The sequence below is a fragment of the Haliotis rufescens genome, unplaced genomic scaffold, assembly GCF_023055435.1.
Source record: "Haliotis rufescens isolate VD_foot unplaced genomic scaffold, xgHalRufe1.0.p SCAF_7, whole genome shotgun sequence".
NCBI lineage: Eukaryota > Metazoa > Mollusca > Gastropoda > Lepetellida > Haliotidae > Haliotis > Haliotis rufescens.
In genome coordinates, this window is record NW_025964361.1 from 16374489 (window position 1) to 16400186 (window position 25698).

The 25698-nt window shown below is 37.3% G+C and overlaps 1 protein-coding gene across 1 annotated transcript in view; it reads right to left on the bottom strand.

Moving 5' to 3' along the window:
* The window catches only part of LOC124123794 (polyunsaturated fatty acid 5-lipoxygenase-like), a 28427-nt gene extending 21706 nt beyond the window's left edge, over positions 1 to 6721 (bottom strand). Inside the window, exon 1 of the mRNA XM_046486974.2 lies at positions 6651 to 6721. The gene's annotated coding sequence lies outside the window, so the exon portion shown is untranslated. The remainder of the gene's footprint in view (positions 1 to 6650) is intronic.
* Positions 6722 to 25698: the final 18977 nt, after the last annotated feature.

A 25698-nucleotide genomic window follows, 5' to 3' on the forward strand; every position in this document is an offset into this window, starting at 1 on the left:
GGAGATCGTCGACTGCTATAACTATCTGGGCATTCTCTTGACAGAACATCTCGACTATAATCGTATGGCCAGAGCAGCAGCCAGTTCAGCCAGTAGATCCCTGGGTCTCCTCATATCTAAATATAAAGCTCTTGGAGGTATGCAGTACAAGACTTTTACTAAGTTATTTGACTCCATGGTATGGTCAGTAATAGAGTACGGTGCAGGAATATGGGGGACGTACAACATGTCACGCATTGAAGCCGTCGGTGGAGACATGGGGTGGACTACCCCAGTCGTGCGGCAGTGGGGATCTGTATCACCCTTTACATGAGATTACGCACCATGTATCCTGGACGTCTAGCACATCAAGTTCTCAATTGGACCAATCGGTTGGCGGCGCGACGTAAACGGAATCAAGTTTTTAGAATACACCTGAAGTTTGATGCACTTGGACCATCTCATTTTAACAACTTTAATTACACGTATGACAAATGTTACGTCACAGAAAATTGGATGAAGCTGATCAATCAAAAGAATAGCGTACATGGAACAGGTGGAAATACGCTGAGAACCTTCGCCACTTTTAAAGTCGAATATAGAGTCGAGTCTATGTGTTGGGTGAGCTTCAGCGGTCACACAGAGGCGCCCTTTCAAGATTCCGGTGCGGAGTTGCGCCGCTTCACATATAAACTGGACGTTACAACAGTACCCCTATTGAAGAAAGAACTTGTTATGTATGCAGAGATACAATTGAGGATGAAAAATATGTTTGATAACACTGCCCACAGTACCAGTCTTACAGATGCCACCTCCTTTCAAAGTGCAATTCAATCTGTCCTGATTCTAACGATTTTAGTGATAACCAGAAGCTTTTATACTTTCCAGCCCAGAAATGATTTTTACATCTGCCAAAACCTGCAACAGAATTTTATTAGAAAGAACACGGGCTTTATACAACTGATTTTTACGATGAGTTTTATTACGGTTTTTAGGATCTTTTTTATGTATTTATATGTCATACGCTTTTACCCAATAATTTTAGTCTCTCATAACTCTGCTTAGAGTGGCTCGTGCTACACCTTCATATTGTTATACCTTGTAAATATTTTAGTATTTGTAGCAAACGAGGTGAGACTTTAATAAATTATCTGTCTGTCTGTTAATCCAGCTTATCTTTACTTGGTTCATCCTTCACTCTCATGGATTAATTAGTCTTTGGGACTGTCCCATTATAAGTAGGTGAAATCCCTTTGTTGTTTTGACCAAGTGTAGGGGTACTGGGCTGTAGGTGTTTAGGGAGATAACCTGTTATATCATGGAAGATACCAGAGAGGGAGAGGGTTCTACTTAATACCATACCACAGGAAGAGACCTGTAGACGTGAGCGCGGGGTTGTATATAAGATGGCCGTTGCATAATGGCCGACAGGAGAGGTAAACATTGAGTTATATCAGTGTTGTTTTCACGGGTTTGTTGAATAAATTCCCAGCGCTACTGTCAATATATCTTCTACTTGATCCAAGATACATCATTTTGCCATTTACAATATATATTTTTTCAACGTACATTAATTGCTTACTAGTCATATGTTTTACAGTATTTGTCAATTGTGTTGAGCTTACAAGAATAATTGTAATTTGTGGTGACATGTAAATATAACACGTCTCATGTACAACATGAAGTAAGTACGACAGTAAATATAAATAGCATTAAAATAGAAAAATAACAAGATACATATGTAATCCTAAAGCCTGTGTTCCACATTCAGAGCCAAGGGAAAACTGATTAAAGAAAGGGAAGAAGCATGCCCTTACATATATGTAGAGACAACATTTGAATATGACTATACATGTAAATGTTACGTTACTGTAGCTATCTACACGAACTATTAAAAATGAGCACAAGGTTCACGGAGACGAAGGCTATAGACACTATACCATATATTAGAATTTTTAGATGATAAAGTACATTAACTAATATAATAAATTCAATAATTTATATCTAAAAATCGGTTTGCGATATCAATAAATAGTTCATGATACAATCAAATCAAATTGATGATGTAAATCCATTCTTTGGTTATTGAATTATTGATATCAAATAAATGTAGCAGGGCAGTGAATGAGTGATAGGCAAACACACGCTACGGGTGAGAGACGTTTATTCCGCCAATGGATTTGTCATATATTTATCTATCTAGTATCTACACCCTGAAACATATTAAAGGAATGATAAGTAATATTAACAATATACATAATGCAGTCATCGACATCACAGTATAACAAACCGTTTTACATTACAAACACATCTTATTCATATATTAGTTGTTAAACTGTACAATAATCTGCTAACTGATGTAAGAAGCAAATAGAATAATTATCCATAAATTATCTAAGTGTAAAGCGATTACAAATGTCTTTCGAAATACACATGTTGTGAAAGCCTAGTGATGTGGAAAAGGGTGCTTTCCTTACAGCGTAAGTGTGATGATGGGGAGATCGAGATCGTGTTAGCTTCGGTTGGTTTCGTCCGTTGTCTTTGCTGTCCAGTCTCAATCTGTCACTTGTCACCTGTCATATTTGGCTGGTAAGTCGATCACGTGCCTCGATCACACCCGGAAACATACGAGCAGCATCGGGTGGCCAAACCGATGTAACCTAATGTACGAGTGTGGAAGCACCCATCACTACATTCCTCCCTCTTTTCTGGACCTGCCCCCACCCCCACTGTGGTATCAGTGAGTGTAGCTGAGGGAGGATCTAACAGGTGACCTCACCAAAACATATAAAAATCCCTGCAGGGTTGGGCAGCAGTGTTGTGCTATCAACCGAAACAGTTCGCGTGGTTAATATTATTCATGCGTCTTAAATTAGAAAATCCCCAACCAAATTGTTTGGTGGCAACCGAGTTGGTTCACGTAACTTAAAAAGACGACAAAGCTGCTATGAGAATCCTAGAATAAAGACCAGATCGGTGGACTCCGTTCCAGTCAGATTAAGTAATCCCATATCGCCCCCCGGAGGACCGACTACTCAGCTGCTAAGCATTAACTACCCTTACCTAACGCTACCAGACTTACAGATGAACACACAACACTGCAGGCAAGAAAACCGAACTGTACCAGCAGTGAACAAAGCAGATGGCATACCCTAAAATAATCTGTACGGTCAGCGGGTGTCTCAAACTGAAATGAAACCTGGCCATACTAGGGTGAAATACTTGCACCATCTAACGTTTGACCTATGCTAATATAACACAATCACATTTCATGCATGGCATAAACATGACCATAAAAATGACAAATAAATAAATATACTTAACAATTGCAAAAGCTACCACAATACTTACTTACTTATATTGGAGATTTAACGTGCGCTTTCTGCAAGCGTATGTCGCACACGGGTCCGGCCAGGCCATTTAGCGTGTTTGCGAAAAGGGGAAAAGTGAGTTTGTGCAACCCAGGAGGGGGCTTTAGGGGATGCTTATATAGTAATTTTGAAATTTTGAGATTTGGAATGAATGCCACGAGTGGGTGGAGGACAAACTAAGGGAGCTGTGTGTGTTGGGTGGTTGTTAGATTAGGTAGTTTTGGTTTTAATATTTTATTTGGGGTTTAAATGCGACTAATTAGTCCTGTTTTGATTAGGTATATGCCTAAGGCTTTGAATTTGTTCTAATTTATTTTGTGGATTTAGGATTGATTCTAGTGTAAGTGCGGTTTTAAGATTGAGGGTGGTCTGTAGTGTTGTTCGGTGTGTTTGGTAGTGTGTGCAGTGAATGAGTACGTGTTCTGGTGTTTCTTGTTGTTTGCAATGTGGGCAGTTTCCTGTTGTGTGTAGATTAGCTATTTTACGGTGATTATTTAGTTTGGTGTGGCCTGTTTGTAGTTTAGTAATTATTCTGTCGATTTTTTTGGATGGGTGTAGTATTTTTGGTTTAGTTATGTTTTTTTTAGTACTTTCCTGATTTGGCTATTTGAGTTTTGGTATATATTTTGCCATTTTTTGTTGATTTTTTGTTAAGGGACACTTTTGATTTCTGATTTTGAGCTGGGTAAGTTGAAGCTTATTTCTGGGAGTTTAAGGGATAATTTTGCTGCTTTATCTGCGTTTTCATTTCCAAAGATTCCTACGTGGGCGGGGATCCAAATGAACTCTATTTGTTTACCTTCCTTAGTTAAGTTGTTTGAGCTTTTGAGTATTTGATTTATAAGTTTGGGGCGGTTTCAGTGTTTTTATTTTTGAGGGCTTGTAGTCCACTGAGGGAGTCGGTTAGGATGAGGATTTTTTGGTTTCGGTAAGATTGGGTGTTTTTGGATGGTTGTGCGATGTGGACTCCGAAACCTGTGTGTTTTGAGATCGGATCTGAGGATCCGTCTGTGTATATGGGACACCAATTTGGCCAATTTCCGTGTATGTATGCTAGTGTGGTGGTTTTAGCGATGTTAGGATCGGTCTGTTTATTTAGTGTATCGGCTAGTGTTGTGTCTTTTTTTAGTATTTTAAGTTTTGGAGTGAAGATATTGGATGATTTATTGTTTTGTTTAAGATTATTTATTTTGTGTTCATTTAGGTAATTGGTTATTCTTTGGGAAATTGGAATAAGTAGTGGATTTTTCCGGGCTAGGGCTTGGTTTCTAGGGCTAATATTGTTTTTTATTAAGTTTTCGATTAGAGAGTTTGATTGGGACGCGGCCCAGAAGTTTAGGGTAAGTTTTTCCCTACGTAGTTTAAGTGGCATTTCTCCTGTTAAGGCCTGGAGTGAGGTGGAGGAGGTGCCATGTTGAGTTCGTGTGATTAGTTTTAGGGCCTGATACTGGAATGAGTCTAGTTTTTTAATGAGAGAGTTGTTTAGGGTGTCGTAAATGGCACTGCCATAGTCTAGTTTGGATCTAATTAGTTATATACATGTATAGAGTGAGAGGAGGGTGTTTTTTAAGCCCAGTGAGCGCAGAAGTGTCAACCTAACACATTGTATACATAATTGAAAAACCTAATATACATAAATATAACCCCAGGCTTAGGTGACATTGACCGCTGTCAGTCATGCGAATGACTGAGTGCAGAAGTGTCAGCCGAAAACCTTGTATAAACAATAATGAACAGTGAATACATACCTGCAAACCCCTGCATTAATGAAAAGACCTGCAGAATACTTACCCACTATTTAATGTGCATTAATGTGAATACATAATATATCTACATATAATAATAATAGTATAACTGGATAAATGATGGTAACACTACACATATATAAATATGCTGACAGAATTTATATTAAAAACATAACACGCAAAGCCATGGGAGTTGTTACAGCGTTACCATGCACCAAGTGACAGTGATTGACAGCTAGGTACATGCAACACTGCAATCAACACCATGAATTTAACACGTAATACGCCGGGTGAAAAGCATGCAGCGTCCAGCGGTTGACATGATCAAAACACATGGATAGATACATCAACACCCTTTGATATTACTGTGCATTTAACATTACGAGTATGTTTTTACGGCCGAAAAGTGATAAATATAAAAACTAAAGAGCATTGGGGTATTACTCTAATAGCCACAGAAAAAAGCTCAAACCGCTGCATACTACGAGTTTTGCTCTATATAAGGACATCACGTGACCCATTCATTAGTCCTTTCCCATTGTCGTGTGACATATTGACTTTTGTCACAAATATCACAAATACTGAAATAGTCTAAATCCTGTTCACAGCGCCATTGTTGTGAGAGCCTAGTGATGTGGGAAAAGGTGCTTTCCTTACAGCGTAAGTGTGATGATGGGGAGATCGAGATCGTGTTAGCTTCGGTTGGTTTCGTCCGTTGTCTTTGCTGTCCAGTCTCAATCTGTCACTTGTCACCTGTCATATTTGGCTGGTAAGTCGATCACGTGCCTCGATCACACCCGGAAACATACGAGCAGCATCGGGTGGCCAATCCGATGTAACCTAATGTACGAGTGTGGATGCACCAATCACTACACATACCTATACATGAATTTACGAGTGTAACACACTTTTGTGTTTCACAAATATAGAAACTGACTATACAAGTTAGCATGTGCTCACCCCTACTGGATTGCCAAACAACTTTTTCCCCTTTTCGGAAACACATTAAATGGCTTGGCCGGGCCCGTGTGCGAAATACGCTGCAGTCGGAAAGCGCACGTAAAATCTCCAATATAAGTAAGTAAGTACAAGTTAGCATGTGCCCACCCTGTGGGTGAGACTGGGATGTCTTCCCGACCACAGTGCCGCAACGTATTCCGGATATCTAAATAAAACATATACTTTTATAACAATGATTAATACAGCTATGTTATTTACATACAACTTCAAAATATTAATCCGGATCCCGTATAATACAGACTGTATATTATACAGAACTGATCACAAAAGCATTTAAAACATAGCCTATTCCATAAAAACAACACATACACTCTTCCTCATACAAACAAGAATAAGGGACAGGAAAGTGATATATTAGTAATTACCAAACTTACAATTTATGTCTTGTTTACCACATTTACTTAAATAGATTGTAACTGAGTATATGATAATATTAATCACGTTTAGTTAAATTTAGTATTATAGGTTTAATATACTGCATTATTTAACTGCAATAACATACAATACAAATATGCACAAAACATATTAAACCAACCTGATTTTAGAGGATTCACTTGTCAACTTGTCTGTGTAAGAAATGTGTGCAGACTGAGAACATGCAGTGATACAAAGGGTCAACTTTGGGGGTTAGCTTGGCCAATCAGTTGAGCACGTCATGGCTTGGGTTTGTTAAGGCTTACAACATGAAGGACACGTTAACTGGATTCAATCTATCTGAACTAATGATTAAACATAAAAGTTGAACACTTAAAAGCAGATACTGAAGGTGAATAAAATAAATATGTACATGTACAATGTTGTATCTGTCAATTAGTAAAAAGGCGCCCTATATATTGTTATTTGTGGATTGTATTGAGTAACACGGTTACGGTGTTAATTGCTAGTCTTTTTTCTTCACCATCATTTCTTTCACCTTATGAAAAACTGTTTAAAAAACGGCAACTTATAATTAACCAAGGAAATAATAATTACCCGACCTGTCACTTTTAAGTGTCGGTTCCTCGAATGGTACTATGATAATGACAGTCATTTGATACTGTTTACTGGAATGGTGCTAAGATAATATGCAGTGTAACATTATACCATAATCATTTTGATCTGAAATCACAAGAGTGAGTGAGTTGGGTTTAACGCCGCTTTTAACATTATTCCAGTTATATCACGGCGTGCCAGCTTAATGTGGGAGGAAAGCCCTAAGTGATGCAGGTCTCAGACGTTTACGACTTCGGTGAAACCCACGAGCACGGGTATGGTGCTGACAAACCTAGAAACATAATTGGGGCGAACCGTGAAATCACAAGACAATCCACAAAGCTTATTTGCTCAGCACTAAATGAAGTTGTTGATGATTTCTTTACTTAAATAGTTATCAATAAAGATATATTTGAAAATAGAAAAGGAATATTTCTCCTTTCTAGCAAGTTTTGAGACATACAGACAACAAATACATATCTAAAGTATAGTTCCAAACTGGAAATGGTGTTTGGGAAAATCTGGAACTCAAGATTTCTGTAAATATTTTAGATAATTATTCTATCTCCAAACATAAAAATCTATTTTGTTGAATATGTATGAACTTTCGAAACGTTAGCATGTACTTGTGACTTGAGAATGCATCTATACACGTTCGTACCAAATACAGTGAATATGGAATAACATCTAGTTAAAATACAAGCATTACAAATTTCAAATCGCTTTAACTTGAAAGTTATATTTTTGGAGTTGGAATAACTTGGTTTTCAAGACACGACTAGGCACATTCATAAAAAAAAATCTCATGACATATGAGTTGGTGCTTTAAATTGCAAGAAGAAATAATCCTGTTTATGTCTGGGCCATCCTGATCATCGTTTCCTTCTGCCACATGCATGGTTGGAGTTGTCTTATCGGTTCGCAAATAAGCGTGTCCAGTCTACGACAGTGTCAGTGTCGAATGATGTTGTGATAGATGCGGAAAATGTCGTTGTATAACAGTCCTATTATTTGCTGATATTACCGACTGTAAGTCACCGACAGCTACATACCTTATATTGGCCGGTCGTGTTTGTGGGTTTGTAGGTAACCTCCCGTTGTTGTTTGCAATATTTTGCAATGTGTCCCAAAACCTTGACAATCATAGCACGGGTTTGACTCTGGGATCCAAATTTTGTTCTGAATTAAAGGACTTTGACTCCAAAGTCAGTCTGTTTTAGTTGTTGCGTAACTGTCACCTGTAATGACTGAGAAGAAGAATCCACAACCGCTAAATCACTCCTTACACCCTCTCTGTGATCATGTTTTTCTATGATTTCCCATTCTGATGCGATCCTCAAAGCTTCATCCACACTATCGGGTATGCTATGGCTAACAATCATTCTCAGTTCACGTGGTTCTAATCCCATCGTGAATTGGTTAGTAGCAATCTCATCTTATTCTTCGATACTCATTTTAGGATAAGCTTATATAGATAGTTTCCTAACATCAGTTCCATACACCACCAACGATTCAGTTTCTTTTACTATGTCGTGAACTGAATTGCAAAACTGTAGTTTCTCTTTTTCTCTTCGCTATGTGAGATCTGCTTTTTGTTCTCATGGACAGCTTGCATACACTGATTTCGCAACGTCTCTGAGATTCCTTTCAAGTCACTTGTCCATCCATTAAATTCTCCGCTTAAGTTAAAATATCCAAGCCAATCAGTAAAACTCCCCTCACCTGTGTAAGAATCCGGCAAAGCAATTGGTCTTGAAATCCTTGTAATTCCACCTCGTTGTTCTTCATTGTCCACATTCGCATTGCCAGAGGCTTTTTCAAACTTGAATAGTTCACGTTTCCGCTGCCACCATTGCAGGAATTACACCGGGAACACAGGATGAAACAGGCTGTACATTTATTCGACGTATATAATGGACACAACTGACTTTAGGACACACAGAGGGCCACAATCCGTTCAGCCCTCCGCCATACCTCTCAACCGTTACCCCCAAAACTAACCGCCCCTGGTATAAAGAGAATGGACTTTGCAAAGCAAGGCTCCTGGTATAAAGAGGATGGACTAGGTGAAGCATGGCTCCTGGTTTAAAGAGGATGTAAAGTGCTAAGCATGGATCCTGGAATAAATAGGGTCGACTGTGCTAAGCATGGATCCTGGAATAAAAAGGGTGGACTGGGTTAAGCAACAATCCTGGCATAAAGAGGATGAACTGGGTTAAGCAGGGATCTTGGAATAAAGAGGATGGACTGAGCTAAGCAGGGATCCTGGAATAAAGAGGATGGACTGTGCTGAGCATGGATCCTGGACTAAATAGGATGAACTAAGTTAAGAAGGGCTCAGGGTATAAAGATGATGTACTGTGCTAAGCAGGGATCCTGGCATAAAGAGAATGAATATTGCTGAGCATGTCTAATGGTATAAAGAGGATGGATTTGGGTTACCAGGGCTTGTAGAATAAAGACGATGGATTTGGCTAAGCAAGTATATTGAACAAAAGAGAGTTTACTGGGCTAAGTAGGTCTCCTTGTATAGTAATCTATCTGTTTTCAAGCTCTAAAGCTCCTAAATTACATATCACAGAGGTGTTGCACACAATCTTAACTTGTGTTCACAAACTTGGTTCTATACAGCAGTGCTTGTTATTTCTATATGGACATGTTTTGTGTTGATAATTTGTCTAGGCTGTTTAACAGATGTCGGCATTTCACAATATTTGAACCGTTTTCAACATTCTATGATATAAAACGGTGTTTATTGTGGATAATGACCATGATTACAGATATTAAATCTTCAGAAAAGAAATGATAAATAATCTTTTCAGATCATACAGATTATTCCTACCAAATATTTCACCGAATACTATTGCCAAACAATTATTTCCCATCAGTTACCCAGTTGTTTTTCCCATTGGTATCATATAACATCATCCTATTGTAACATTTCTCAGGGTACCTCGATGAATTCATTTTAAGGAGTTTCAGCCAGTACCTTTTAACTTTTAGCTCTGACTATGAATGGGGGAAATCTACCACATTCGACATAAACCATTGCTCTAGATGTGTTGATCTTTACACCAAGACATCTTTCAAATATCATGCCAGTTTTCGATAACAATGAATTGTTTAACCCCTAATACTTCAGAACCGTAAAGTGAAGAATGACCAAGATCTTTTTTGTCATTAATCTAAATATAATTCTCTTGACCTGGACTGATGTTTCTCTTGCATGTAAAGATTATACATATGCAAATAATAAAAGAAAGAGTTGAAACACACATAGGTGTTATTGAATACCGTTTGGACAATTGTTACGGTTACCGATGCTAATTCATTTATGAAAAAGGAAAACACTAACTGACACAATATACATTTTGGGCGCACGCATGCAAACATATCAGAAATTACATCCTTGTCTCGTACACACGTTTAAACATTTTCATATTTCTGTGTAATAATTTCAACATGTTGGAACAAAGCCCACGTGCATTAAATAATCGCCATTATTTACACCTATGTACAAAATCGAATGCTTTCGAGAAGACAACAAATAACTTGTAAACCTTCCACATTTCTTGTTGATATAGCGCTGTATTAGAGATTAAAAATATGCAGACATTATCAACTGTTGAATATCATTCCCTAGATACACCTTAACATTGAGAGTATCCATGGCATGGCCTAAGACACAAGTTTCTTATCAATAACAAAAGTAAAACATATTTTAATGAAGATACACAACAGAGTTATCCCTCTGTAGTTGTCACCCTTGTTAGAAACACCTGAATTGAAACACCAATAGATGTATCCCTTACCACACATCACATTAAATAACAAGTCTTAATATTTGATAAGTAGATCCGCCGAGTGTATAAATAATTCAGAAATGTTTCATCTATTCCAGGAGATTTGTTACATTTTTTACAAATGCTGTTCGATATTTCATCGTTTGTGATAGGCATACTGAATATATCCTCTGTTGCATCTTCAGTGAAATCATCAATGTTGAACAAGATGTTAAATAATTGATATTTTTGCAATTCAAACTGTTAATCACAACTATAAAATAAAGTCTTTGAATTGTTTATGTTTCAATCCATCTATTATGTTCAATATATGCATTCCTTAAGTCTACACGCAGAATTATATTTGTTTCGTATGTAGCTGTAATTCCCCGATGAGTGGCCATCCTTATGTTTTACATAATCCATTCAGTGCTCTACATCTTTCACGTTTCAACTGTTCACATTCAGTATCAAACCATACATTGTTGCATTTACTTCTTTCAGATGGTTTCTTCGTGTCATTTTATGCAGGTTACACCCTGATAGGTCGAATTCCTAGAATGACGTTGAACTGATCGGTTGAAAAACGCCTGAATGTTTGACTTCCTAATTGGCCGAGTCTGTGTATCCAGCCATGCAGTTTAACCACTTTGGATCTACTTATATACTCAACAACAAAAGTTCCTGTGACACCAATATTTTCGTGTATTTTTCAAACAAGTAAAGTTTGGTTTTCAATATTGTAGTACATGTATGGAATCAAGTCACAAACTACAGAAAAGCATGCATTCCATGCAAAAGTTGACTTTTATGCAAGCCCCATGCATTTCACTACCCAAGAATGGGGATAAAAACATGTGCGTTAACGGGAATCTATGTGCATTGTTAGCATCGTGCTGACAACAACCACTCAGAAAAACAACCAAAATACGCAATTATTCAACGCCTGTCCGAAAATGAGCGTCTGCGAGCCATTGGTATGCTTGAAGCAGGATCGAGTCAACGTGATGTTGCAAGACAATTTAACGTCCACAGAAACACCATTTGGTGTTTATGGCAACGTTGGCAACAGACGAATGCAGTCAGAGACCATCCTCGGAGTGGCAGGCCACGCGTAACCAATAATCGACAAGACAACTGGATTCGAACAACACACCTACGAAATCGATTCCAGCCAGAAACAGTGACTGCAAGAAGCATCCCTGGCCTTCGACGAATATCTTCACAAACCGTACGTCGCCGCCTCACATGTGCAGGGATTGTCGCCAGAAGACCCACCAGATGTCCCATTTTGACAGGAAACCACCGTCAAGCACGTCTACAGTGGTCCAGACAGCGTCTACGCTGGACGGCCACGCCGTGGGGACACGTTCTATTCACTGACGAGTCTCGTTTTCACCTCAGCCACAGCGATGGACGGATTCGAGTGTACCGATGTCGAGGTGAACGTTACGTCAATCATTGTGTCATGGAAGAAGATCGGTTCGGGGGCGGCAGCGTTATGGTATGGGGTGGGATTACAGCAAGACAGAGGACCCGTTTGATAGTGGTAAAGGGAAATCTCAATGGACAGCGCTACCGCGACGAGATCATCGTCCCTGTTGTTCTACCGTTTTTGCGTCGTCATGGCCCAGGCATTACCTTTCAACATGACAACGCCCGGCCTAATATTGCTCGACTTGTTCAGGAATCTCTTCAACAAAACAACGTGAATGTCATCCCCTGGCCGGCTCGCTCCCCTGATCTCTCAACAATCGAGCACATGTGGGATGAGATGGATCGGCGCCTTCGACGTCAACCACGTGTTCCACAGACACTCCAGGAACTTCGAAACATGCTCCAGCAGATATGGACAGATATCCCACAGGACTTTGTGCCTGGTCCATTCCATGAGACGAAGATGTGTTGCTTGCATCGCAAACAGAGGTGGACACACACGCTATTGATCTGTAAATTGACATTTTGGCATGTTCATGTTTTTTTTTATGAAATCACGTATTTTCCGAAGTCAGTATGGCAAATTAAGCCATTTGAATACTTACAAGAGTCTTTTATCTGTTGCAAACAGAAATTGTTTCAGATTTGGTAAAAAACATAATTTTGCATTAAATCTTATTCAATGTCACAGGAACTTTTGTTGTTCAGTATATATTTCGTAAGGAGTGTAAGACAATGTAGTGAATGTAGTAGTAGTAGTAAATTGTTTATTTCAGTCTTACACGCACAACATGTACAATGTACAATTGATTCACACCAGCCAAAATAATTTATGAATGTGGGTGTGGTGATTGGCGACCCATCTTTGAATGTATTGTGAAAACATATGTAACAATCTATATTCATAATATAATAATTACAACAGATTGGCGACCTTGCCTAAGTCGGATTTTATGAAACTGGGTTTAAGTTCCGTTTGTGTGTTTGTTGCTTAACGCCGCACTCAGCAATATTCCAACTATATGACGGCGGTCTGTAAATAATCGAGTCTGGACCAGACAATCCAGTGACTGACATCATGAGCATCGATCCACGCAATTCGGATACGATGACATGCTTCAACCAAGTCAGCGAGTCTGACCACTCAATCATGTTAGTCGCATATTCGCCTTTAAACGGCAAGCATGGGTTGCTGAAGACCTATTCTGACCCGGATCTTCACGGGTATTGGTGTGTCGGCCCGAAATGTCGAAAATGTAAAATGGTGGTAGTTTTGAAATGGTGTCGGTTCAGGATCATTGCACCAGGTACTTTCGACAGTTCGGTGCTGTGTTAAGAAAACAAGACATTTATTGTCAGCGTTTCATAGCATTAATGAAATAAATGTACGCGTACTTCTTCTCCCTCGGCGGAACACGACAGCGACCGAACACCTTAGCCATCCTGGCTTCAACTGCGGACTGCTCTCTCTTGATAACCGACACATGTTAGGGTGCCACTTTCCGGAAATTTTGTTTAGTCTCACTACGATCTTAAAAATCAGTGTATTTTCACCATTTTAAAACTATGATCATTTTGACGTTTTTAATCTAGTAGGAATAAGAGAGATGCTGACGAAGCCATAAGTTATTTCGCTACCGCTAAATGGTTTTATTAATCTCTTCTAATCCCTTCACACTGTCCTCAGTTTGGGCTTTCTTAATCTTATTGTAGGGAGAAGTGAAATGCCGGCGATGCCATGAGTTGATTTGGTAGCACTAATTGCATTGCCAATCTTTTCTAATATTAATCCCTTCACATTCTCGACATTTGTGCCCTGGTTCAGTTTGGTATTGAACATTACAACATTATAATTTTGCCATTCCATAGTTACGTCCTGCTATATAAAAGATTTTCGACACTTTGGCCATGAACCGCTTCAGTATACATTTTTATGGCTTGTGCCCCGTGTGGAACCTTATATGGCTTTAATCTTTCAAATATCAGTTATCTTTAGTACAATTATCCCAAAGTGTACTTCAGTAATCAAATATCGGTAAGATAAATGATTTATACATAATTTCGAAGCTTTTCATTTTATCATCGGACTGACGTTTAATACAATGCTATCTATATGAGAATGCCAGTGCGCACCATGTTTGAGCACTACGCATTTTTAACATATTTAACGTTTTTAACAACGATTTACAAGGACGTACCGTCAGAAAAAAGCCTAATATTACTATCTATATTATCATCTAAATTATTGATGTAAATCAAGAACAGAAGCGGGCCAAGTGCAGACCCTTGTGGTACTCCAGTAAGTACAAAGTTTAATTTGGCTTGACATTCGTTCACACTGTCTGTTTTCTACATCCATCAAATAACTTTCAAACCATTTTAATAATGTTCCTTTAATACCATAACGCTTTAAATGTTTTTTTCTAATACATGATGCAAAACCTTATCAAAAGCTTCACTTATATCACAGAAGACTGCCCTAATTTCCATACCATCATCAATGGCTTTTAGAGTCATACAAGAAGAAGAAGAAGAAGAAATGTTTATTAAAGTGTCACATATTGTATAAAAACACATTTTAAACAAAAGCAAGTTGCCATTAAAAGTACAATAGCCAGCCTCTAGGGCTGATGAGACAATCTAAAAGCATTTAAGACATATAACATTATTAAATATAAAACACAAAATAAAAATATTATATACAATGTTAAGACTAGAAGAGATGCACTCTCCTTCTATACATGCTGTATAATGTGCTTGCTAAAAGCGGCTGTAAAATCACTTCTTGCATCAAATAAGATAATTGCTGAATGCTATTAAAATAATAAAAGTCTTGGTTTAATTCAGCTGCCTTGTGTAGTAGTTGATATCTCAGGTCACTGTATACAAAACAATCTATTAAAAAGTGTGATTCATCATCAATAACATATTTATTTTTTTCTGCACAAAATTTACATTATTATTATTCTATCATTTAAAGGAATAGGTGGCTTGGAATAGCGGCCTGTTTCGACTAATAGAGGGGAGTTACCACACCTAAACTTAGATAAAACACTTCGATAATCCCTTCGCTTCACACATTTCACATAGTGGCTCACATTCATATCAAATTTGAAAAGTCTGAAAGTCCTTAGCTTGTTACCATTTGGTTTGTTCTCATCATCCCACACTTGTTAACACCATGATTCACTATCTTTCTCTTTCAAGATATCCTTCAGTAAGTTCACTTTTTTCTTGTTATTGTCACTGTCACTGATAATCCCATCCACATTTAAGTCTCGTATCAGCATTTCAGTTCTTTTATCAAGATATTTACTTTGATACATTGCCCACTTATGAATAATATTTGGAATTCTGCTATCTGGCATTGATTCACATCTGAAGAATTGTCTAAATAATTCTATCTTTTGATCCACATCACTTGATGAACATCCCATATCGCTGCGAATCGCCAAGTTAGATGCATTTTGACCGGTTCCTAGAAAAAATCTACAAGCTTTGTTTTGGATGACTTGCACCTCCCTGTATTTGTTAATCCCCCATATACCAGCTCCATACAACAAAACAGGCTTGATAAGGGTATTGTACAACTTGGTATACACTTCATAGGACATCCCACCACAACTTCTAAATTTAGTGTACAATGCAGATAGTGCTCTACTGGCAGATTTACAAAGTTCTTTTACAGTCTTATGCATGTCCATATGTTGATTCAACCAGATGCCCAGGTATCTATAGCTCTCTGTATATGGTACAACATTTTAGCCACATTTAAACTGGTAATCTGAAATGATTGTAGACTTGGGTCTGAAATGCACAACTTGTGTTTTCTCACAGTTTATTTCTAACCTCCACTTTCTGCACCATTCACTGAGTATACATAGCATTTTCTGTAGAGATTCTTCATCCGGGGCGATTAATGCTAGGTCATCTGCATATAGGAGAACAGATAACATATAGTTCTCTATTTTTCAATTCCACATTGTAAACCTTTCAATTCCTCAGCAAGATCATTGATGTAAATAGAAAATAAAGTTGGGGATAATTTACAGCCTTGTTTAACACCATAATTCACATCAAATGGATCTGTATACAAGTCATTTAATTCAACTGTGCATTGCACATTGTTGTAGAGTGACTGTATGCATTGAAGAATTTTTCCTTTTATACCACACTTCATAAGCTTGAACCATAAGCATTGCCTGTCAACAGAGTCAAATGCCTTCTTTATGTCAACAAAACACACAAATGTTGACTTTTAAGTGGACTTTCTCACATTGATGATGTTGTAAAGTGCATAATTATAAACATGATCTATGCAACTGCGATTCTGTCTGAATCCATTCTGCTCTTCTACTAATGTATTATTATCTTCTAACCAGGATTGAATCCTCCTATTTAGGATGTCTGTGTATACCTTACATGGAATAGATAACAGAGTTATTTCTCTATAGCTAAATGGGTCAAGTGGATCACTATTTGACTTTGGAATAGGATTTATGATTCCTTTACTCCATTCATTAGGTGCAACTGAATTCTCAAAACAAAAGTGTATTAATTTGTGGAGTAGCTTAATACAGTAATTATTTTGTAGGACTTCAGCAGGAATATTATCCTAACCAGCAGCTTTACCTTTCTTGAGATGATTAAAAGCTATCTCAACCTCACTGAATGAAATAGGTTCATTTAAACTTGAGATATCTCTGTCTTCTTCTGTTTTCTTCAATTGAGCTAATTCTTCTATTATATTTTGATAAAATTCACCATCAAACAGTTTACTGCTCTTTTCTTCATTAGCAGAAAACAATGAATGATATGAGTCTCTCCAGTGTTGTGATACAGTGTCTGCATCGGATGTGATTTCTTCATTGTCTAACTTCATCTTCATGGGAATTTGTTTCTTCCTATCATTTGATAACCCAAGTTTACCAATTTCTCTCCAGAACTCATTACTTTTGTTTTCTTCACACATAGATAACAGTTCATCTCTTTGTTGATTTTGATACAGTCTCTTTGTTTTCCTTAGAAACTTGTCAAATAGTTTTCTTTTACCAACATTATCTCTTCTTAAAGCTCTTTTATTGTGCTGTGAACCTGAACAAGATAACCACAGTCTTTTTTTTTCACACATACAGTCCCATTTTCCCTGAAGATCTTCATTCCAATATGGTTTGAACCTTGATTTAAATCTTCTTTTGATATTATTTCTTCTACTACCCATTTTCTTTAATTTTTCATCCATTTCCTCATATATTAGGTCTGTAAAAGATTGATAGGCTTCGGATACACTTCTTTCTTCACTTAGTTGCTTCTCAATTTTAGAAATTGTCTCATTCACTTTCTTGGTAATGTTTTCATCATTAAAAAAGTTAATGGGAGATTGTTTGTATTAAACTTGTCACATTTACTAGTCTTTGTCTCTTCTGTTCAATGGATGATATCATTATCACTTGCAGCAAACAGATCCAATGATATTTCTATGTAAGAATGATCTGGTGTGTTGTTGTTATGTTAAAAAGTTTATTTAGGGGTTTTGATATACTTTTAGCTGGCTGTTTTATTGCTACTTATGCCATCAGGTCCACCGTCTTAGTGGTATCCACTGAGAGCAAGATGCCCTGTACTTCTTCATGATTAAGGGCAATGCTATCCAATATGTTGTTACACTTGGAACTTGAATTTGTAATTAATTTATTAGGATCATTTTCGGTATATTGCTGCGATAAAAAATCATTAAAAAGTTCACAATACTTTTATTATAATTGAATGTTTTACGTCGGTACAGAGTTACAGGAACGTTAAACAAGTATTTTTACTTTTTTCTTTGAGATGACATTTTAACAAGTTGCAATCACAATTTCGTCCCCGGAGTTGCATCTATTTTTCTCAATCAGTTTTACATCTTTATCTAAATACTGGAATCCTTTGTTTTAAGATTGTTAATCTCCTGGTACTGATGCGTTGAATACGCTTGTACACACAGTGCAGATCGGTCATACACTATTTCTTATTTTTAACTTTTATTTTCACCTGAAGGGATCTGTTATACACTCAGCACTTCAATCAATGTCATGAAATACCATATCACGCCGTCGTGTTGCTGGAATATTGCTGCGTGTTGCGTTAAACAACAAACAAACGAACCAAATAAATATCATATCAAAAGTTGTATTTAGAAATTCTTGTATATTACCGGATTGCATGTTTTCGCTAAATAATTCTAACTTGTTACAGTCCCATGTGTATCTGAATGAGTTATGAATATTGCCAGTGTTATTTACATTTCCCAGGCTCCACACGCTTTCAGCTTCAGGGTGATCGGCAGATGAGGTGACGCGATACGTTAGAAAATCTGTTACGCTTGCCTCATTCGACCCATTGAATATACAATCCCCAGTTTCACTGTCAGTTCCTGGACTTTCCGTTCATGACTTGGATGTTGCACAGTGAACACAACTCTGAACGAAATTTACCAAAGTTGTTTACAATTTTATCACTTGAGAAACGACTAAAACAATCGCACATAAAATCCGAGCTTGAGTGACTTTACACCCAACCTTTCGATATATTGAGTAATGTCATCTTCCACAAAACCCTACTTATTTCCTGTTTTGGTCTTATAGTTTCCACTACAAATAACAATAGCATCCCTTAACAATTCAATTCATTTATTCATATATATAATAGTTAGGCCACAGGCCCATAGTACAGAATACACAATGTGGAAGTGGTTAAAAATGTTACAAGGATTAATTTCTTAATAACAAGCCATCATATATAAATAGAGATAGATTTCGTTTAGCTGTTTTGCTCACATGTGATACTAAAAAGGTAAACTTGTATTTATTTGGATGTACATGGGAGGACCCCCTGACGACAGATGTACATAACACATTAATTACAAACTAATTATACAAGAAATTAATTTGCTGCTGTTTTACTGACCGTCTGTCAGATTGCGATACCATGTACAGTAAGTGTAAAACGTGTTTGAATGCACAAGTTCTACTCTTATATAACAATGGCACTTAGCATATGTTACACAAAGCAAGATCCATATTTTATAGTTGGTTTTAGTTTAAATAACATGGGAATTGAAGTATATGACAACATGGCATGACATATAAATAGAGACAGATTTCGTTTAGCCATTTTGCTCAAATGTGATATTAAAGAGATAAACTTGTATTCATTTGGATGTCGTCAGGGGGTCCGCCCAGTTGTCAGACAGTGGAATATTGTTTACCTGCCACACACCCCTTTACCCATAATGTTATGGCCCAGATACTGGCAATCTCCTGTTTGTAGCCAGGGTTTTTAATGTAGCGCCCAGCACAATCACAAGGCTATGGGATACAGAATAGCGCTTGGGTCAACACGTGATCGGCCAACGTTGGGACGACCAAGAGTAACCGCCCCCGCCCAAGATCGCGACTGCGCCACGTACGTGAAAGGAGATGACTTGGATGGACGGCTACGCCGACGTCAACAACAACCCCAGACGTTGCAGCAGTTGGCTTTTGCGTTGCAGGCCGCGTGGGCTACCATTCCTCAGGATGTGATTCGCATACTCGTGTCTTCCATGGGCAGGAGATGTCAGGCCCCTATCGATTCCAGAGGGTGACATACACGTTCTTGATGATAGCTGACCTTCACCTTGGTCTTTTCCTATGTACCGATAACTGAGATGACTACAATTACCAAGTGTTCTCTCCAAACATTTTGGCCCAATACCTTGTACGGTTCCTCGTTTAAATGTTAATTTTATATTTTTGTTTGTGCAGTGATCAACATATCCTTTCACCTATTATTAATATTGAGGTGAGGTGAGGTGAAATTGGGTTTAACGTCGCGTCCAAGATTATTGCACTTATATAGCGACGTGCATGCGCGTGTGTGTGGCTGCTTGTACTAGTCCGAACTGATGCCGATTTATAGGGCTAGCCCACTGAGATACCATGCCGCAGTTTAACATGAATACCCCACTCAGACACAGTATACTGACTCCGAGCCGACCAGTCCTTGTTTTAGCCCCTAAATGTCGAGCGCCAGACAGGGTAACAACAAGTACCATCTTTTAACGTCTTTTGGTATGACGCGGCCGGGGACTACTAGACCACGGAGGCGGTCTTATTAACATTGATGTCTACACAACAGATGTATATATTTGTCACCTACGTAAGGTTTTTCCATTTATTTCCAGTTGTCATTTATCATTCAGAATCGTCTGTGACCGATCACATTTCTTCTCTGTATCAAGTTACTATTTTCTATCTCAGAATGCAATATATTTTTCTCCGGGCATGCGCAGTACTACGAATGTGACGTCATTTTGTTTTTCTATATTAACAACAAGAGCCTCAATGTCGTTCAGCTTGTTTCCATTGTTCTCTCAGCTATCCAACATTTTGGCTCAATAGCTTGTACGGTTCCTCGTTTAAGTGTATTTTCCTACCTCAAACAAATCTGGCTTTGCGTTTCTTTTTTTTTGGAAGAGTATATATTATGTATATGTTATATATTATTCTTCATGTGTACAATTTTAAATCCTTCAATTGAGCAATATATTCCAGAGTTTAAAGCAATAATAAATCAAGAATAAACACTGATTTGTTTAAATGCTGTACCAGTTGACGACAGGACTATTCTATTCGGATTGAAGGGAATATATCACACACCTGATGTGCCCTCAACCATAAAAGTTGTTGTTTTAAGCTGTGTGACAAATGGGAGATGATCGTCGTCAGTAATTTCCTACACCTTGACATACCCTTTTCACTGTATGTTTGGTCACGTGTGCCAACAAAAGGTATTTCTTATAACTGATGACTTAGCTATCTGTATCATGTATGCAAATACATCTTTCAAAATTTTCCATATTTTGCCATGTGTGGTATGATACAAGGGTCAGGTTATTTTACTCAGTCGCTCATATCCCGTGACATATTTCACTTATTTTCTTTTCAGCTGTATACAAGGGTCAGATAAATAATCTTTGTGTTTTTCTCTAGATATTAAACAGAGCATTTCAGGTAATGCTTTCGTAATGCGCGGGGTGGTAGTTCAAGCATTACTTTGTCACGCTAAAATTTTGTTTGATGTCTCATAAGTATACAATATGAACCTGTAATCTGGTGCATCTACATGTATACGTATCCTGACGATATATTGCTGGACTATTAATAACCGGTGTGTATCAAAACTATGTTTAGAATGATCAGTTCAGTGTGGCAAATGTGGCAGTGTGGCAACACAATGTACAAGAATATAACTATATTATGATTAAAGTTAGTTGTGTGTGTGTAAATATTGTTAGTTTATAATAATATATAACCAGGTTTGATTGTTCTGACGTCAGGTATTTACGTATTGTGTATACAAGATAAACCTGAAGTTAATACACTCTCGTGCAAAATCTAAACTTTCGCAATCCCCCCCCCCCCCCCTCCACACACACACACACATTTATATTAAGAATTGTGATAAGCCATTGAACTTGTTTTGTGATTCAATCACCTTTCGTCACCTTCAGTCAACATTTGATTCCCATCCATGTTCATTGTGCTCAAGTCACAGACACGGCAGGTGGTAACCAACTCCAACAAATGGGGTTTTGAGTTTTCTAATGTAGAATGATACATTAAATATATGTGCCATGTACATCGGCAATATTTGAGTGCTGGGATGCTTCAAAATTGGTGATATGATATTGCCCGATTGATGAAAACTTGAGTGTATATTGGGACACGAATGCAACTTTTAAATGCATTGCCTCTTGTGATTTGACATTGGGAACAGTTCAGAAAATACAGCCTTCCTATGATTATTCCCATATTCTCATTTATACGTTGTATAATGTCTAATCCATAAGTGAGATCCTTAACAGTAGACATTGTATATAGTTTTTTAAACTCGTGAACGATTTTTTCTTTTGCTCTCGAATACACGTTAAGAAGAAGAAGAAGAAGAAGAAGAAATGTATGGCCAAGAGTATGATACATGAGATAAATCTTTGCACATGGACAAGTGGGACAACTGTTTTACTATCTCAATACAATATTTATGATACATTATACAGGCAGATTTATTTTCAAATTTATAGCAATATTTTTAATTAGCTTAACATTTTTTGTTGCTACTAGTTGATTAAATTTTGCTCGTGATGGATACTGGTAATAGTAGCTTGGGATGTAGAGCTTTCTGTTTTCCATATAAAATGGACAAACTAAAAGGAAATGGTATTCATCTTCAGTTATATTATGATTACATTTCTTGCACTTAAGTAAATCAGTATTGACTTTGTCGTTGTAACGAAAGTGTTGAATACCCAACTTATGGCTCAAACATCGGAATTTATATAATATGCGGATAAGATCCATAATATATTTCTCTGGTTCGAGTACAGACTTATATGTAGAATAATGGTTTAGAAATGATGAAGAAAAAAATTTAACATGCCAATTCTGAATCTCTATGCCTTTACATCTTTGCTTAAAACATTGCATAAAATTTGATATGCTGCCACACTCCTGTGCGATCCAAACATACGTAAATCTGGTTTCTAATAGCAGCAAAAGAACACGAACATGCGTTACCCATTGTGTCTGCCGTTTTCATCCCGTGATTTCAACATGTCATAACATGCTTTTGGGTATCGACAACTATCCATATACAAACGCCTGCACCAATACTTTATACAACGACTAAAATAATTACCTACTTCGCCTAGTACAGCATTGGTTGATACTTTTTTTTATCAACACATAAATATCATTTAAAGTAAAACCTCTGAATTTTTTTCAATATCTGCACGAGAAGTGTAACCCCAAATTTCCGAACCATATAACAATATTTTACTCTCAAATATTGTAGATGCTACCTTTAGAGAAATGTTTGGATAATCCTTTAATAAGGTAATAATAGGAAACGAACCTTTCTGGCTTGTAGTGCTAATGTTTCACACGCTTTTGACCAAATTAATCTGGATGTGAAGACAATACCTAGATATTTATAGTGGGATACTACTTTCATATGTTTACCATCACAAGTCCATTTTTCTGTATTTCTTAGGTATCCGCCATTTCTGAAAACAACAAAACATGATTTCTCCGGGTAAACTTCTAGGCCCCATTTGTTACAATAACCTTTTAACACATCAAGTTTTCTTTGTAGGCCTATTACAGTGTCATCAATCAATGTTATGTCATCTGCAAATAATAGCAGTGTGATATCGTTTAGTCTATCTCTAACAAAAACACCTCTCAATTCGCATTTCTTCATTCATCTACAAGCTCATTTATAAAAAAATATAAATAAAACATACATCCCTGGCGTACTCCACATGTTGTTGTAAATATTTCAGTCTTCGAATGTCCGATTCAAACACAAACTGAGACTTTGTCATACATATCTTTTAGATTTCTAAACATTTTCCCACGTACACCTTTCATGAGAAGTACAAACAATAGCTTATTTCTGTCAACAAAGTCAATGCTTTACGAAAATCTATGAACGCTGCATAGAATCTGTGTTTTGGTTTTCTCAAATACTTTTGACATAAAGATTGTAGAACAAATACATTATCAATTGTAGAATAGTCGTGTCTAAAACCTGCTTGACATTCAATAAAATACTTCATGAACCTGTAGCCATCTTCTCATTCTGGATTCAAGGATAGATGTGAATATTTTACCCATTACATTTAGCAAAGAAATACCATGGTAATTATTTGGATCATTAACATCCACTTTGGGATAATCATGCCGACATTCCAACTATCAGGAAAAACACCGCTATCCAATATAGCATTGAAATAATATTTCTAAATATGGTAAAATTGAATTAGCGTGTTTAAAAAATTCGGGTGGTATGCCATCAACACCCGGGGATTTGCCCATTTGAAATGACTTGATTGATTTCTCAATCTCCTCTCTGGTAACAAATTCTGACAGGTTATCCATACTGTTACAATAACTACATTTATCATCGTGATGTGTCATATAATCATTAACAGTTGCGTCAAATGATGTTATTAGTAATCGCAATTCATTGAATATCTCAATGATACATGTATTACATATGGTCGTTAATTGTGGATACTATTATATTAGGCACAAAGACACAAGACGTTGTATCACAACTGACGTTTCACTGTCTTTTTAACTTTTTTTAAATACTTCGTTGTCACACTGACGTATGCCGTCCCCATATTTGATACAAAAACAGTAAGCAAGATAACTGGAAAATCAACTGGATGTTACATTCCTTATATCAGCTAACGGTCCTGTTTGTGAAAATATGCACCAGACATAAAATTTAAAGACTAATAAAATCAATTTTAAGACCGCACAGACAATAAAACCAAATAAAATATGTCTTTGCATCATCTGTTGTGTATTAGATGAAGGTTATGATTTGAAAATGTTATAACATTAGATTAGGGAGGAGAAACCATATATAGTTTTATGATACACGAGATGACATGAGTAATAAGATTAAGCAGCATAAACATGTATAAAAGGGTATAGACAGAAAGGTGGAAACAAACTGAAATAGACAATATATAAAGCAACTGGTCAAGGGTTTGTAAAACTTTTGCGTAGCTACACGGGAACTACGCAGAAAACTTACAAACATCCTGCGTAGTTCCCGCGTAGATACGCAATTTTTTTACAAGCATACAGCATAGTCCCCGCGGAAATTTTGCGAAATAGAGTAAAATACTTTTGCTTGGTAGCCTACACATGGACCCCACTTTGGGATTAGAGTGGGCCAGGTGAAGCAACTGGTCAAGGGTTTTGCCAACTGGTTTCTTAATGGGTCCCAACAATAAAGTATTACCACTAAGGTATACAAGTTATCACACGAGTGTTTTCGGATCATGTATTTTAAATAAACATTGTAATCAGCGATCCTTGGTGTGCTAAATTCAGACATTGAGTTTATTCCTCATACAGGATATTTAATACACCAAACTCACAAGCGTTATATCATCTTTATCGTGTAATGTTATACTTAAATTCTATGGTCACAAACGGTTCCCAAATATTGCGGGTTTTCCTGGAATTTGTTATTGATATGCTGCCTCAAAAGGTGAGTGCTTAGTCAGTGAGCCAGTGACAGCAGACAATATAGTTCCAATTGAAACCTGTATTTATATAATTAGGTAGTGGCCTAACTACCATGTGGGCAAATAGACAGCTGACCTACATAAAGTGTCAATGATCACCCTTCTCGGCAATCAATCGGACCGCCTCCTTTATCAAGCAGAAACTACTTCAGTTTGTGAGGTATACTATACTGGTTCCTATAGTCGCTCGTCCAGGTGTCAAAATGTGCTTGCGCCAGAACCCCGTGAATGAGAACTCGCGTTTGTTTAGAGTCTACCTGGTC